At 40.9% G+C, this 17,898-nt stretch overlaps 1 long non-coding RNA gene across 7 annotated transcripts in view; it reads left to right on the top strand.

Moving 5' to 3' along the window:
* LOC142661000 (uncharacterized) overlaps window positions 1-17,898 on the top strand; it is a 318,273-nt gene that overhangs the window by 24,210 nt on the left and 276,165 nt on the right. The window lies entirely within an intron of this gene.

Here is a 17,898-nt window from a genome sequence, read left to right as displayed (position 1 = left end):
CTTATTATCTGTATAATACTCCACTATCTGCAGCTACTTATTATCTGTATAATACTCCACTATCTGCTGCTACTTATTATCTGTATAATACTCCACTATCTGCAGCTACTTATTATCTGTATAATACTCCACTATCTGCAGCTACTAATTATCTGTATAATACTCCACTATCTGCAGCTACTTATTATCTGTATAATACTCCACTATCTGCCGCTACTTATTATCTGTATAATACTCCACTATCTGCAGCTACTTATTATCTGTATAATACTCCACTATCTGCCGCTACTTATTATCTGTATAATACTCCACTATCTGCCGCTACTTATTATCTGTATAATACTCCACTATCTGCAGCTACTTATTATCTGTATAATACTCCGCTATCTGCTGCTACTTATTATCTGTATAATACTCCACTATCTGCAGCTACTTATTATCTGTATAATACTCCGCTATCTGCTGCTACTTATTATCTGTATAATACTCCACTATCTGCCGCTACTTATTATCTGTATAATACTCCACTATCTGCCGCTACTTATTATCTGTATAATACTCCACTATCTGCTGCTACTTATTATCTGTATAATACTCCACTATCTGCAGCTACTTATTATCTGTATAATACTCCACTATCTGCCGCTACTTATTATCTGTATAATACTCCGCTATCTGCAGCTACTTATTATCTGTATAATACTCCACTATCTGCAGCTACTTATTATCTGTATAATACTCCACTATCTGCAGCTACTTATTATCTGTATAATACTCCACTATCTGCCGCTACTTATTATCTGTATAATACTCCACTATCTGCCGCTACTTATTATCTGTATAATACTCCACTATCTGCAGCTACTTATTATCTGTATAATACTCCACTATCTGCCGCTACTTATTATCTGTATAATACTCCACTATCTGCAGCTACTTATTATCTGTATAATACTCCACTATCTGCCGCTACTTATTATCTGTATAATACTCCACTATCTGCAGCTACTTATTATCTGTATAATACTCCACTATCTGCAGCTACTTATTATCTGTATAATACTCCACTATCTGCAGCTACTTATTATCTGTATAATACTCCACTATCTGCTGCTACTTATTATCTGTATAATACTCCGCTATCTGCCGCTACTTATTATCTGTATAATACTCCACTATCTGCCGCTACTAATTATCTGTATAATACTCCGCTATCTGCCGCTACTTATTATCTGTATAATACTCCACTATCTGCTGCTACTTATTATCTGTATAATACTCCACTATCTGCAGCTACTTATTATCTGTATAATACTCCACTATCTGCCGCTACTTATTATCTGTATAATACTCCACTATCTGCCGCTACTTATTATCTGTATAATACTCCACTATCTGCAGCTACTTATTATCTGTATAATACTCCACTATCTGCCGCTACTTATTATCTGTATAATACTCCACTATCTGCCGCTACTTATTATCTGTATAATACTCCACTATCTGCCGCTACTTATTATCTGTATAATACTCCGCTATCTGCAGCTACTTATTATCTGTATAATACTCCACTATCTGCCGCTACTTATTATCTGTATAATACTCCACTATCTGCAGCTACTTATTATCTGTATAATACTCCACTATCTGCAGCTACTTATTATCTGTATAATACTCCACTATCTGCCGCTACTTATTATCTGTATAATACTCCACTATCTGCCGCTACTTATTATCTGTATAATACTCCACTATCTGCAGCTACTTATTATCTGTATAATACTCCGCTATCTGCTGCTACTTATTATCTGTATAATACTCCACTATCTGCAGCTACTTATTATCTGTATAATACTCCACTATCTGCTGCTACTTATTATCTGTATAATACTCCGCTATCTGCAGCTACTTATTATCTGTATAATACTCCGCTATCTGCAGCTACTTATTATCTGTATAATACTCCGCTATCTGCAGCTACTTATTATCTGTATAATACTCCACTATCTGCTGCTACTTATTATCTGTATAATACTCCACTATCTGCTGCTACTTATTACCTGTATAATACTCCACTATCTGCTGCTACTTATTATCTGTATAATACTCCACTATCTGCTGCTACTTATTATCTGTATAATACTCCACTATCTGCAGCTACTTATTATCTGTATAATACTCCACTATCTGCAGCTACTTATTATCTGTATAATACTCCACTATCTGCAGCTACTTATTATCTGTATAATACTCCACTATCTGCCGCTACTTATTATCTGTATAATACTCCACTATCTGCTGCTACTTATTATCTGTATAATACTCCACTATCTGCTGCTACTTATTATCTGTATAATACTCCACTATCTGCTGCTACTTATTATCTGTATAATACTCCACTATCTGCAGCTACTTATTATCTGTATAATACTCCACTATCTGCTGCTACTTATTATCTGTATAATACTCCGCTATCTGCTGCTACTTATTATCTGTATAATACTCCACTATCTGCAGCTACTTATTACCTGTATAATACTCCACTATCTGCTGCTACTTATTATCTGTATAATACTCCACTATCTGCAGCTACTTATTATCTGTATAATACTCCGCTATCTGCCGCTACTTATTATCTGTATAATACTCCACTATCTGCCGCTACTTATTATCTGTATAATACTCCACTATCTGCAGCTACTTATTATCTGTATAATACTCCACTATCTGCCGCTACTTATTATCTGTATAATACTCCACTATCTGCAGCTACTTATTATCTGTATAATACTCCACTATCTGCTGCTACTTATTATCTGTATAATACTCCACTATCTGCAGCTACTTATTATCTGTATAATACTCCACTATCTGCCGCTACTTATTATCTGTATAATACTCCACTATCTGCTGCTACTTATTATCTGTATAATACTCCACTATCTGCAGCTACTTATTATCTGTATAATACTCCACTATCTGCTGCTACTTATTATCTGTATAATACTCCACTATCTGCAGCTACTTATTATCTGTATAATACTCCACTATCTGCAGCTACTAATTATCTGTATAATACTCCACTATCTGCAGCTACTTATTATCTGTATAATACTCCACTATCTGCCGCTACTTATTATCTGTATAATACTCCACTATCTGCCGCTACTTATTATCTGTATAATACTCCACTATCTGCTGCTACTTATTATCTGTATAATACTCCACTATCTGCTGCTACTTATTATCTGTATAATACTCCACTATCTGCTGCTACTTATTATCTGTATAATACTCCACTATCTGCCGCTACTTATTATCTGTATAATACTCCACTGTCTGCTGCTACTTATTATCTGTTTAATACTTGATTATGGCCTAGAAGGATTATAAACACAGGTCTTTCTGGTGTCCTTTAGCTGTGGAGTTGTAATCTATTGTTCTCTGTTGTCAGCTGTTTCATGCTGGAGATAGAACACGCTACGGTCAGCCTATCACATGTGTATATAATATATATATATAAACCTCTCTCCACCTAATAAATCTCTTCTCTGTTTTTACCGTCCGGTCTGAATAGGTGGAAGGTCATGAGACTGATCAGTAAATCGCTCCGGTCCGTCTCGCGGTTCTCTCTGACGTTGTTTTGTCGCTGGTGTTTGTTTCGTATCCTTCATCATTTGCAGGAGTTTCTTGTCTGAGTCTAAACATGGTGTTTACTGTTCAGAAACAAATTGTTGCGCTGCCCAAGGGTAAAGAGCCGGGACGCATTAGAGGAACCTGTCACCCATAAATCTCAATCACCGTCAAATGAAAGTTCTGCAACCTTTGTAATAACCCGAACAGTTCTCAAGATCTCTGGTTGCTGTCAGTGCGAACATTCACATATATATTCAGAGGCTAAAACAGATATAGACCTAGTGCTGCTCATACAGCTGAGACTTCGCTACAATTGTATCCAGTCTAGACCATCATCTATGAGACGGTTGATCGGCGCTTGTTTGCTCGTTTCACAAGGCGCTACGTATAGGGACGAGCGCTGGTTACTCTGATCGCTCGTCATCCTACATTTCTATCATGTCGGTAGCACGTCGTTGTTTACACCGGGAGATGCGCTGCCGACCACGATAATATTTTATGCTTCCTCAACGATACAATCCGCCGATGAACAAGCGTTTGCTCGTTCGTCGCCTGATCGTTGCCCTGTTTACATCGTTTGCATTTTGTGAACGCTCGTTTGCCCGATAATTGGCCGATGTAAAAGGGACTTTATACTGGTGACCTGTACTGATACATTGTGGCAGACCATATGCTGATTACCTGCTGACTATCTGCTAATAGAGGATTGTCTAGACTGGATACAATCCCCCAGATTTGGGAAGTATTAGGGCATGGCCAGACGTGGCAGAATTGCTCTGGAATTCCGCAGCGTACACGTTTCTCCATTGCCTTCCACAGCTTTTTAGAAGTGTTCGTTTGCACGTTGCGGACAATTCCGCTGCGGAGCATAGGCTGCGGCGCGGAATTTGGTGTCCGCAGCATACAATGGTTGTTGCGGACTGTTTGTGGACTCTCTCCATTGACTTCAATGGAGATTCTAATTTCCGCAATGAAGTCCGCAGCTGTCATGCACATGTTATGTGTGCTGCGGATGCGTTTTGCTTTTTTAACTTGACATTTCTTCATTCTGGCTGGACCTATGTATTTCTAGGTCTACAGCCAGACCAAGGAAGTCAATGGGGCTCCCGTAATGACGGGAGCGTTGCTAGGAGACGTCAGTAAATAGTCACTGTCCAGGGTGCTGAAAGAGTTAAGCGATCGGCAGTAACTGTTTCTGCCCCCTGGACAGTGACTACCGATCTCAATATACATGTATCTGTCAAAAAAATATAAGTTCATACTTACCGAGAACTCCCTGCTTCTGTCTCCAGTCCGGCTTCCCAGGATCACGTTTCAGTCTAAGTGACGGCTGCAGCCAATCACAGGCTGCAGCGGTCACATGGACTGCCGCGTCATCCAGGGAGGTCGGGCTGGATGCCGAAAGAGGGACGCGTCACCAAGACAACGGCCGGTAAGTATGAAATTCGTTTACTTTCACTAGGGAAAGTGCTGTCCCTTCTCTCTATCCTGCACTGATAGAGAGAAGGGAAGCACTTTTCCCGCAGTCCGCAGCAGCTAGTCCGCATCAATTTACTGCACATTTTGGGCAGATCCGCCACAGAAACTGCAACGCAGATTCTGTGCGGCATTGATGCGGACAGTTGCGGAAGAATTCCGCCACGTCTGGGCATGCCCTTAGGTCTGTGCTGTGTTTCACAATAGCCTTTTATCTACTGCCCAACATTTTAAGCCGTGCCCACGTTCTGCCTGTGAACGCCCCAAGAAACACCCCTTATATGCATTAACCCTGCCATCCGACACCAATCTCATGAAAAATCGGACTGTCGGGAGCGAGGATTTTATTATATTGTGGGCCTCATGCACACGACCGTGCTTTTGCATCCGTAAATTATCTGCATTGTTGCGGATAGATCGGAGACCCGTTCATTTATCTCCAGCCATGCACGACCGCGGTTTTCGGAGGTCAAGTCATTTTACGCTCCGGATTTGCGGCTTCACTAAACTGGTGAAATAATAGTTTTTTTTGTTGCAGATCTGTGAATTCTGATGACACACGGATGCTCAACAAAGGATTTACTTGCGGTCAAATGGACCGCAATGGATCGGTGGTTTTGCGGCCTGTAAAACCACTACAGTCGTGTGCGGGGGCCTAAGCAAAGAGACTTCCAGACAGAAATAAGACTTTAAAGGGGGGGGGCAATATTAAGGCATATGGATGTTATAGATTGGGGGTCCTGTCTATGATCCAGCGGTAGCGGCTCCCCCCCCTCCCCTCTTGTGACCCAGGTTCGTCCATGTAGATGGTCATTCATTTAAATTACTGCCATGTAATACCACAGCGGCCACTTCAGGGGAACGGAGCAGCCAATAGCAACTTCTCCAGCAAAATTAGGAAAGCGAGGCGAGCGGTCCATGTATTACATAAACGTCTATTCATCTGAATGGCGCCCGTTCACACAGAGTTTTTTGCCGCGTTATTTGCCGTTATTTAATACTACATTTCCCTGAAGCGGCTGGTGCAGCGGAAATGTCTGACCAGACCAGGACTCCCCCGGCAAAATGATCTGTTTGCTGAGGGTGTTAGGAGTTGTGGCGATCAGCTGAACACTGCGGTGGTCCTAATCGAAATGAGGATCTCTGACACATAATAAACTTTTATTACATTTCAAGAGGATTCTCCATTGAGTTGTGCTGCGCGGACCCTCCCTATTGTAAACAGTGGGAACTATGGAAATCTCCAACTGGAAGTAGCCCCCTCACTTTCTGGGCCTCCCTTCGGTCCAAAATTACAAAATCATTATAATTATTGCAAAAAATCAATATAATTCAATAGCTTGGCCTATGACCAGTCACTGAGAGACCTCAAAATAGTGACGATACTAATAATTTCAGAGAACATTCAATGAACTTTGGATCTGATGTAACAAATATAGTCAGTGAGGATTTATCACATTGTTACTATTTCTAGTGCACATTGTCGGTATTATTATACGTTTTGGAATGATCCCAGCATCATGTCTGGTCTATAATGAGACCTGCAGTGTGAGTTGCAGTTCCACAGTTTGGCCACATGATGTCCTCGTGTCACAGGGAAAAAACAACTATGGACAAAGATCGGCGTAATACAGAGCGAGCGAAGGGTTCACATGTACCGTCTAGATTGCGTTGTAGCCGCTGTGGTGTTCTGCCGCGGGGGCTAGATAGTATATTGTAGTCAGTGGGATATTTAGGCCAGATTGATACAAATGTGGGGAAACTGTGATGTGAAAAATTTGAAGTTTTTCATGTCCGAGGTGCCCCCGTGTGGGTCCCGTTTTCACGGATCCCCATAGATTGAGTTTATGGAGGGATCCGTGCGTGAAAACGGAAGATAATAGATAATACAGGTTCTAGTTTTTAACGGATTCTTCGCGCGGTCCATTGAAACCACGGCTGTGTGAACGACCCCATTGAAAAATTTCAGTGGGAAAAACAGTTTCGTTCAAGCATCCCGTAAAAAGAAGTACATGTCGCTTTTTGAGACGTTTTTGGAGCCGGTTTTCATTATTTTAATAGAAAAACAGCTCCAAAAACAGCTCAATAAAACGCATCAAAAAATATCTGAAAATCAGAGGCTGTTTTCCCTTGAAAACCGTTCCGTATTTTACATCCGTTTTTACTTTAGCGTGTGAACAGAGTCTTCTATACTGTTATGTCTTTTTTTTATTTTTAAATGTGGTCATTAAAGGGGCCTGGAGCGTCATGTTGTTGTGGTGCTACAGAACTGGCACTGACCCCAATGGTCTTGAAGATCATGTAATACTGTGGTGATTACATTACTTTTGTAATGATCCCATGTTACTCCTGTATTATACTCCAGAGCTGCACTCACTATTCTGCTGGTAGAATCACTGTACATACATTACAGTACTTATCCTGTACTGATCCCGAGCTATATCCTGTATTATACTCCAGAGCTGCACTCACTATTCTGCTGGTGGAGTCACTGTGTACATACATTACATTACTTATCCTGTACTGATACTTAGTTACATCCTGTATTATACTCCAGAGCTGCACTCACTATTCGGCTGGTAGAATCACTGTACATACATTACAGTACTTATCCTGTACTGATCCTGAGCTATATCCTGTATTATACTCCAGAGCTGCACTCACTATTCTGCTGGTGGAGTCACTGTGTACATACATTACTTATCCTGTACTGATCCGGAGTTACATCCTGTATTATACTCCAGAGCTGCACTCACTATTCTGCTGGTGGACTCCCTGTGTACCTACATTGCATTACTTATCCTGTGCTCATCCTGAGTTACATCCTGTATTATACTCCAGAGCTGCACTCACTATTCTGCTGGTGGAGTCACTGTGTACATACATTACATTGCTTATCCTGTACTGATCCTGAGTTATATCCTGTATTATACTCCAGAGCTGCACTCACTATTCTGCTGGTGGAGTCACTGTGTACATACATTACATTACTTATCCTGTACTGATCCTGAGTTACATCCTGTATTATACTCCAGAGCTGCACTCACTATTCGGCTGGTAGAATCACTGTACATACATTACATCACTTATCCTGTACTGATCCTGAGTTATATCCTGTATTATACTCCAGAGCTGCACTCACTATTCTGCTAGTGGAGTCACTGTGTACATACATTACTTATCCTGTACTGATCCTGAGTTATATCCTGTATTATACCCCAGAGCTGCACTCACTATTCTGCTGGTGGAGTCACGGTGTACATACATTACATTGCTTATCCTGTACTGATCCTGAGTTACATCCTGTATTATACTCCAGAGCTGCACTTACTATTCTGCTGGTGGAGTCACTGTGTATATACATTACATTACTTATCCTGTATTGATCCTGAGTTACATCCTGTATTATACTCCAGAGCTGCACTCACTATTCTGCTGGTGGTCACTATGTACATACATTACATTACTTATCCTGTACTGATCCTGAGTTACATCTTGTATTATACTCCAGAGCTGCACTCACTATTCTGCTGGTGGAGTCACTGTACATACATTACATTACTTATCCTGTACTGATCCTGAGTTATATCCTGTATTATACTCCAGAGCTGCACTCACTATTCTGCTGGTGGAGTCACTGTACATACATTACATTACTTATCCTGTACTGATCCTGAGTTACATCTTGTATTATACTCCAGAGCTGCACTCACTATTCTGCTGGTGGAGTCACTGTGTACATACATTACATTACATATCCTGTACTGATCCTGAGTTACATCCTGTATTATACTCCAGAGCTGCACTCACTATTCTCCTGAGTTACGGAATTAATATATTTTATAATCTTTGGCTCAGTGGTTTGTGTGTTGTGTTGAGAGTTAGGCCGTGTTCACATGTGGCAGAATTTTTCTTCTGCAGATTTGCGGCAATTACGCAATGAATTTGCAGCAACATTTGCATATTTGACAGGTAATTCAGACGTTGCAGATATCACAGCGGACGCCACAGATTTCAGTTTTTGCATTGCAAAGGCTGAAATCCGCAGTGAAATTCCGCTTCTTCTCCACAATGTAATGAGCTGCTGCGGAGGGAAATTTTGCTCCGCAGCCTGATTTCCGCACAGTTATTTCCCGCAACGTCTGAACGAAGTTTCCTAAAAATGTATAGAAACAAATGTAAACGGCTGCTGCAGAATTCAACAGCGATCCCACCATGTCTGAACGTGACCTTATTTTCACAGTAGCTGGAGATTCTCAGACTTTTGGGGATGCTGAGAGTTGTGGTTTCACAGCAGCTCGTAACAGGATGCTACTGAAGCAAAACTGCATCAACCAAAAATGAAGATCGGTTATTGGATTCTGACTACAGGCCAATATGTGTTTTACAAGGAATGTAAGGATTTATTGAGGAATAAAGCCCCCGATATCCGCTGCATTAACAGGATAAGACGTCCACAGCGCGGCGTTGAGCTCGTCTCGTATCTGTTCATCGATCAGTAGAAACCCTTTACTGCGCTGGAGAGGGTAGCACTGCGGCTTAATCCTTCACGGCCTGGTGTAATGCTGGATAGATCGGGGATTATCTCCTTATCTGTCTTGTAATTTGAGGTCCCCCGTGTCCCCAGTGTGTGAGCGCCATACATGAGGCAGGAAGTGAGGACACGCCGTGGCCCCGGGGCCGTTATTCTCACTTTCTGGGTTATTAGACTTTCTTTGTACAAATGTAAATTAACTTTAATCACCTTATAATAAAATGTTCTGTAACTTTCTAATTAGTTTTGTTTCTCAATTTATTTAATCAATTTTTTAAGATCTCTGATCGTTGTCAGTGAATAGAAAATTTATTTATGCACCTTAAGGGGCTGGAAACCTGTACAGAACTAACTTTTCCTCACTGACAAGGGTTTGTTACAATTGTATCCAGTCTAGGACATTCTCTGTGAGCTGAAAACCATCTGGACTACAGACTGATACATTCTACCTGCACTGATACATTGTAACAAGCTATCAGGTCCGGAGAGAGATATGTGCTGCGGATGTGTTAAGCTCAAAGAGGATCATGTAGGCTGGATCCAATAGTAACAAACCCTCAGCTTTAAGAAGTATAAGTTCTGGGCAGTTTTTCAGCTTTTGGATGTAAACAAGAATATTCCCATTTACTGACAGAAAGCAGAGTTCTTGAAATGGTGAGAAAGTGAAGCCTTGTATATTTAGAGGTTGCAGAACTCTTCTCGCGGACACATTTATAAAACATGTCGTAGTTTCTGGAGTAGAAAATGTCGCAGGCACGTGAGCTGTATTTTTTATCTATTATTTAGTTGACAATTTCTTGTATCTTCTTGGTGCGCGGTGCTGATCATGAGACATCAGGAATAAACAGTCGAGATCCGAATTTTCTCCGATCCCGGACGCCACTGCAGGAGAGCGGCTGTCAATCATAGCCACACTCCCGCTCTTAGGGTATGTGCACACACACTAATTACGTCCGTAATTGGCGGACGTATTTCGGCCGCAAGTAGTGGACCGAACACACTGCAGGGAGCCGGGCTCCTAGCATCATAGTTATGTACGACGCTAGGAGTCCCTGCCTCTCCGTGGAACTACTGTCCCGTACTACAAACATGATTACAGTACGGGACAGTTGTCCTGCAGTGAGGCAGGGACTCCTAGCATCGTACATAAGTATGATGCTAGGAGCCCGGCTCCCTGCACTGTGTTCGGTCCACTACTTGCGGCCGAAATACGTCCGTCAATTACGGACGTAATTTTTGTGTGTGCACATACCCTTACATGTAGCTCAGTTGGCATTAAGGGGTTAAACATTGTATATTGTAATTTTTTTTCAAGGCTTTTGCTTTTTGGGTGTCAGTTCATCTAATAGCCACTAGGTGGAGCTGCTGTTGAACTTTAGTCAAGACTCCATATACTCAGGACCATTGAGGCAGGCGAGTAGCTGATATAAATATACACGCCTGTCATGTGGTTTACGGTTCGTGGAAGGATCACCTCTTTACATGGTCCATAGTAAATTGGGCGCTCCTCTGTCCTGACGGTACCGCACCTGCACTATCTTTTAAAAAACACTGACGATTTGGTGCAGTCAATTCTCTCAGCCAGTGACAATGGGAATCATTGGAAACCGCACATTTATACGTGTGACTGAGTGTTGTATTGGCTGGGTGGGTTTGTCTACAAGCTTGCTGACTGTTTCCAATGACATACAGAAAAAAATGGAACTTACTCAACTTTTAGTTAAAAATGGTGTTCAATTTTGTGATCTTGTCTTGTCTGAAAATGTCTGCAACTTGTTGATTCAATTCCGCACCATTTTCAAGATGTCTGTTTGCTGTCAGTGAATTGGAACATTCTTGTTATATCCAGAGGCTAAAATCCCATAGAGACCCTTTACTTCCCACAGCTGTGGGTTTGCTACAATTGTATCCAGTCTAGACAGTGCTCTGTGATCCTGGACTCTTGGCTGATCCATTTTACCTGCACTGATACATTAGAGAGTTGCAGAACTTTTCATTTCACAGTTATCACATTATTTGAGCTGATAAATTCCACCTTGTTCACCAGTTGGTTTGTTTTTTTGCGACCTGGAAAGGAGAGGCATAGGAGGAATGTTTGGCGGAATCAATAGCGTGGTCGACTACGCCATTAATCCCGCCCCCAAAAAAATGGACACTTTACAGAACCGAGACAAATGGAAACCGTTAGCAACAGAATCATTACCATTGAAATCAATGGTAATGCAAACAGAAAGCTGTGGTTTCCTTTTGGTTTCTGTTTGGGTTCCCCTGACGGAAAGGTCTAACGGAACCCACGAACGGAAGCCCGACGCAGGTGTGAACGAAGCCTTACATGACTTTTTAAAAATTCTAATTTGTGGATTACTCAATACAAGTAGATTAGAAATGATGTGAATAGAACGGCAGACACGTTGCCGCTACTCCAGTCATTGTAACCAGACAGAAGTGGCTCAGCTAGGGTTAACGCCGCACTCTGCGCCTTCATTATTTTTGTTATATTCGGTTACTTTGTTCATTTTTTATTAGTAAAATTGTGAGAAATATCACTTAGTGGATCAGCCATTTACTCTGCAGCGGGAGATCAATTTGAGGCAGATGGGTGTCCGTGTGGCGAGCCGGGCCCCGGGAGAGCTGCTAACATTATCTCTGCTGTGATAAAATTGGCGTTAATGTGTTGCACAACCAAAGACGATGATAATGGCGCATTAATCTAGGAAATCGCTCTCCGTGGAGCTGTGCGCTCTCATTAGTCGCAGCCTTTCCACCTGCTGGTCATTACTCAGACTGAACACTTGGTGGCGCTGTTGCTGTCTGTGAATGCGGCCGACTCCGCATCTCGTCTACTGCAACTTTTTCTTAGTCTTCCCATAACGAGAAGAGAGAACGATAAAATGTAAATATGAAATGCCACAATTGATTCATCGCCGAAAGATCATGTTAACGGCTTTATTGCGGGACAAACAAATGACGGTAATTATAGAAATATTGAGCAATTTGTGAGAAATTTTAAAAAAAATCCCCTGTAAATATAAATCCTCGAGTCGTCGAATGACAAGAGGTTAGAAATGCTAAGCCATTTCTGAGATTTATCTGTTCCAGGAAAAGCTGGGTGACCACTAATAGGGCCTCTGCTACAGCTGCCAAATGGGGTGTCACCCAACTTTTGAATGGCAAATAGGCCTAGTTATGTAGTGGCTGGCGTTCAGAGCTCTTGGAAAGTTGGGTGAGTACAAGTCCTGCTGAAGCTGAACAGGCGGACATATTGGTCACCACCCAACTTTTCTTTAAAGAGCGAAGCGGAAATTAGAAGGATTTTTAGTGTCCTGCAGAAGAACACGACACATGGATTTTTTATTTACTGCGGATTTAATCCTTTTTCATTCCAATAAACTTTGTTTCAATTTCTCACCATTTTCAAGATCTCTACTTGCTGTGAGTGAATGGGATCCTAATACTTTTTAAAGCTGAGGGTTTGTTAATTGTATCCAGCGTAGACAATCCTCTGTGAGCTGAACAGCCTGGGCTGCAGACTGACAGGTTTTACCTGCACTGATACATTGTAACACACTATCAGCCTTGAGAATCTCGTTTTCAACCCCAGGATGTGACCAGCATCAGCAAGCAGAGATCTTAAAAATGATAGGGAATTGAAGCACAAAGGGGGGAAATTAACTTTTCTTCGGCAGTTCTGTTGTGTAGAATTGTGTCCATTGGAGTCCTGCGGTTTTCTCCTCCTTATTTAGATTGCCATTTCCCCTGGACCGGGGTTATCTACTGCGAGCACCCCCCTGAAGTTGGGGGTCTTATATGACCCGTATGGTTTGGTTGCTGGCTGTGCTGCTGATATCTTTTTTTCTGGTACCATCAGTTCTTCATCACTCACGTGTCCTGCCATATGTCGCTACAGACTCCAAATCCCACAATTCCCTGCTTTGATCCCCCGGCTGTGCGCCTTCACGGTGAGCTTTGCTTACTCATTGGTTCCAGTGTATCCCCGTGACGCACCGATCAGCGGGATCCTCGCTACTCTGGCACCTGGAACATCATTTGCGCGTGAGGTAAGTCTGTACATGCATGATGGATGGAAATGTCAGCTCTAAAAACAACTTTCTGTCATTGGAATACCACTTAAGACTCCCAATAGACAATGCAACTGATGGAGTCACTAATCATACCTATGCCCTAATGGAGCAGAGCTGCAGTGTATGGCATAGACGCCAGAGCAGTAGACTGAGCCTCTGATGAGACAGGTGGTGTATTTCAGACTACCTCACACTCAAATAGACAACACTGCTAAGCTGGAGCCATTATTCACAGCTGGGCCCCAATGGAGCAGAGCTTCAGTGTAAAGCATAGCGGTATGTACAGTAGACAGAGCCTCTGATGAGACAGGTGGTGTATTTCAGACTACCTCACACTCCAATAGACAACACCGCTAAGCTGGAGCCATTATTCATAGCTGGGTGCCAATGGAGCAGAGCTTCAGTGTAAAGCATAGCGGCATGAACAGTAGGCAGAGCCTCTGATGATACTGGGGATGAATGTCAAACAACCTCAGACTCCAACAAACAATGCTGCTAAGCTGGAGTCACTGATCATAGCTGTGTATTAATGGATTAGAGATAAAATTAGCCGAAACCGAGGACAGTACGCCGCAGGGAATCATTGCCCAGAAGCGGGTACTTATTTACAATTCTAAACCTCGCCTCGCGACTGGACGTCCCCTTTAAAACAAGAAAAAATGTTAACTCTGTACCCATCTCTAATGTGTTGCCCCCCCCCCCCCCAATTTATGGGCTGGTAAATTGGTGACTGGAGGTGGCCATCAAGGGGTTAATAAAGTGCCCTGGTTCTTCAGCAGTGACACTTGTGGTTGTCAGACTCCTCTGCCTGCAGACACTTTCCAGCCGCCTCTGATTGCGACAATACCGGAGAGGTTTTCTCTCCTATGACAATTTTGTTCCACTTCAGTGACAGTTCGTATATATTGTTGATTCCGGCGCTAGATGGAGAGATTCTCATAGAAGACGCCGCCGCCGCTCTGCGGGACGTGCCGTGCGGGGAACGGAACAGCCACATAAATAGAGACGTGTTATTATGCTTGATGGATGGACTGTGTCTTCAGGCTCCAATCCCGTGGGTTCCCCCGCAGCTAATCGGGATTACTGTGCTGCTAAACATTCCCTACACAATTTCATGGTTACTGAATACAAGTAGCGATCCCGTATACTGACTGTCACATTATATCCAAGACGAGCCCAAGATCCCATACATATCACCCTCCCATTCACAACCAATTTCTTGTATATAGGGGGCAGTATTATAGTAGTTATATTCTTGTATATAGGAGCAGTATTATAGTAGTTATATTCTTGTATATAGGGGGCAGTATTATAGTAGTTATATTCTTGTATATAGGAGCAGTATTATAGTAGTTCTATTCTTGTATATAGGGGGCAGTATTATAGTAGTTATATTCTTGTATATAGGAGCAGTATTATAGTAATTATATTCTTGTATATAGAGGCAGTATTATAGTAGTTCTATTCTTGTATATAGGAGCAGTATTATAGTAGTTCTATTCTTGTATATAGGAGCAGTATTATAGTAGTTATATTCTTGTATATAGGAGCAATGTTATAGTAGTTATATTCTTGTATATAGGGGCAGTATTATAGTAGTTATATTCTTGTATATAGGGGCAGTATTATAGTAGTTATATTCTTGTATATAGGGGCAGTATTATAGTAGTTATATTCTTGTATATAGGGGCAGTATTATAGTAGTTATATTCTTGTATCTAGGGGGCAGTATTATAGTAGTTATATTCTTGTATATAGGGGGCAGTATTATAGTAGTTATATTCTTGTATCTAGGGAGCAGTATTATAGTAGTTATATTCTTGTATATAGGGGCAGTATTATAGTAGTTATGTTCTTGTATCTAGGGGGCAGTATTATAGTAGTTATATTCTTGTATATAGGGGGCAGTATTATAGTAGTTATATTCTTGTATCTAGGGAGCAGTATTATAGTAGTTATATACTTGTATATAGGGGGCAGTATTATAGTAGTTATATTCTTGTATATAGGGGCAGTATTATAGTAGTTATATTCTTGTATATAGGGGGCAGTATTATAGTAGTTATATTCTTGTATATAGGAGCAGTATTATAGTAGTTATATTCTTGTATATAGGGGGCAGTATTATAGTAGTTATATTCTTGTATATAGCGGCAGTGTTATAGTAGTTATATTCTTGTATCTAGGGGGCAGTATTATAGTAGTTATATTCTTGTATATAGGGGGCAGTATTATAGTAGTTATATTCTTGTATATAGGGGGCAGTATTATAGTAGTTATATTCTTGTATATAGGGGCAGTATTATAGTAGTTATATTCTTGTATATAGGGACAGTATTCTAGTAGTTATATTCTTGTATATAGGGGCAGTATTCTAGTAGTTATATTCTTGTATATAGGGAGCAGTATTATAGTAGTTATATTCTTGTATATAGGGGCAGTATTCTAGTAGTTATATTCTTGTATATAGGGGCAGTATTATAGTAGTTATATTCTTGTATATATGAGGCAGTATTATAGTAGTTATATTCTTGTATATAGGGGCAGTATTATAGTAGTTATATTCTTGTATATAGGGGCAGTATTATAGTAGTTATATTCTTGTATATAGGGAGCAGAATTATAGTAGTTATATTCTTGTATATAGGAGCAGTATTATAGTAGTTATATTCTTGTATATAGGGGCAGTATTATAGTAGTTATATTCTTGTATATAGGGGCAGTATTATAGTAGTTTGTATATATGGGCAGTATTATAGTTGTTATATTCTTGTATATAGGGGCAGTATTATAGTAGTTATATTCTTGTATATAGGGGGCAGTATTATAGTAGTTATATTCTTGTACATAGGAACAGTATTATAGTAGTTATATTCTTGTATATAGAGGGCAGTATTATAGTAGTTATATTCTTGTACATAGGGGCAGTATTATAGTAGTTATATTCTTGTATATAGGAGCAGTATTATAGTAGTTATATTCTTGTATATAGGAGGCAGTATTATAGTAGTTATATTCTTGTATATAGGAGCAGTATTATAGTAGTTATATTCTTGTATATAGGGGCAGTATTATAGTAGTTATATTCTTGTATATAGGGGCAGTATTATAGTAGTTATATTCTTGTATATAGGGGCAGTATTATAGTTGTTATATTCTTGTATATAGGGGCAGTATTATAGTAGTTATATTCTTGTATATAGGGGCAGTATTATAGTAGTTATATTCTTGTATATAGGGGCAGTATTATAGTAGTTATATTCTTGTATATAGGGGGCAGTATTATAGTAGTTATATTCTTGTATATAGAAGGCAGTATTATAGTAGTTATATTCTTGTATATAGAGGGCAGTATTATAGTAGTTATATTCTTGTATATAGAGGGCAGTATTATAGTAGTTATATTCTTGTATATAGAGGGCAGTATTATAGTAGTTATATTCTTGTATATAGGGGCAGTATTATAGTAGTTATATTCTTGTATATAGGGGCAGTATTAGGGCATGACCACACGTGGCGGATTTCCTCCGCAACTGTCCGCATCAATGCCGCACCTAATCCGGGTTGCGGATTACGGCTGCGGATCTGCACAAAATGTGCAGAAAATTGATGCGGACTAGCTGCTGCGGACTGCGGGAAAAGTGCTTCCCTTCTCCCTATCAGTGCAGGATAGAGAGAAGGGACAGCACTTTCCCTAGTGAAAGTAAACGAATTTCATACTTACCGGCCGTTGTCTTGGTGACGCGTCCCTCTTTCGGCATCCAGCCCGACCTCCCTGGATGACGCGGCAGTCCATGTGACCGCTGCAGCCTGTTATTAGCCTGTGATTGGCTGCAGCCGTCACTTAGACTGAAACGTCATCCTGGGAGGCCGGACTGGAGACAGAAGCAGGGAGTTCTCGGTAAGTACGAACTTCATTTTTTTTTACAGATACATGTATATTGGGATCGGTAGTCACTGTCCCGGGTGCAGAAACAGTTACTGCCGATCGCTTAACTCTTTCAGCACCCTGGACAGTGACTATTTACTGACGTCTCCTAGCAACGCTCCCGTCATTACGGGAGCCCTATTGACTTCCTCAGTCTGGCTGTAGACCTAGAAATACATAGGTCCAGCCAGAATGAAGAAATGTCAAGTTAAAAAAGCAAGACGCATCCGCAGCACACATAA

The sequence above is a fragment of the Rhinoderma darwinii genome, chromosome 9 (genome assembly GCF_050947455.1).
Source record: "Rhinoderma darwinii isolate aRhiDar2 chromosome 9, aRhiDar2.hap1, whole genome shotgun sequence".
NCBI lineage: Eukaryota > Metazoa > Chordata > Amphibia > Anura > Rhinodermatidae > Rhinoderma > Rhinoderma darwinii.
The sequence above is the reverse complement of the archived record's forward strand: the minus strand, read 5'-3'. Positions and strand labels throughout refer to the sequence as shown.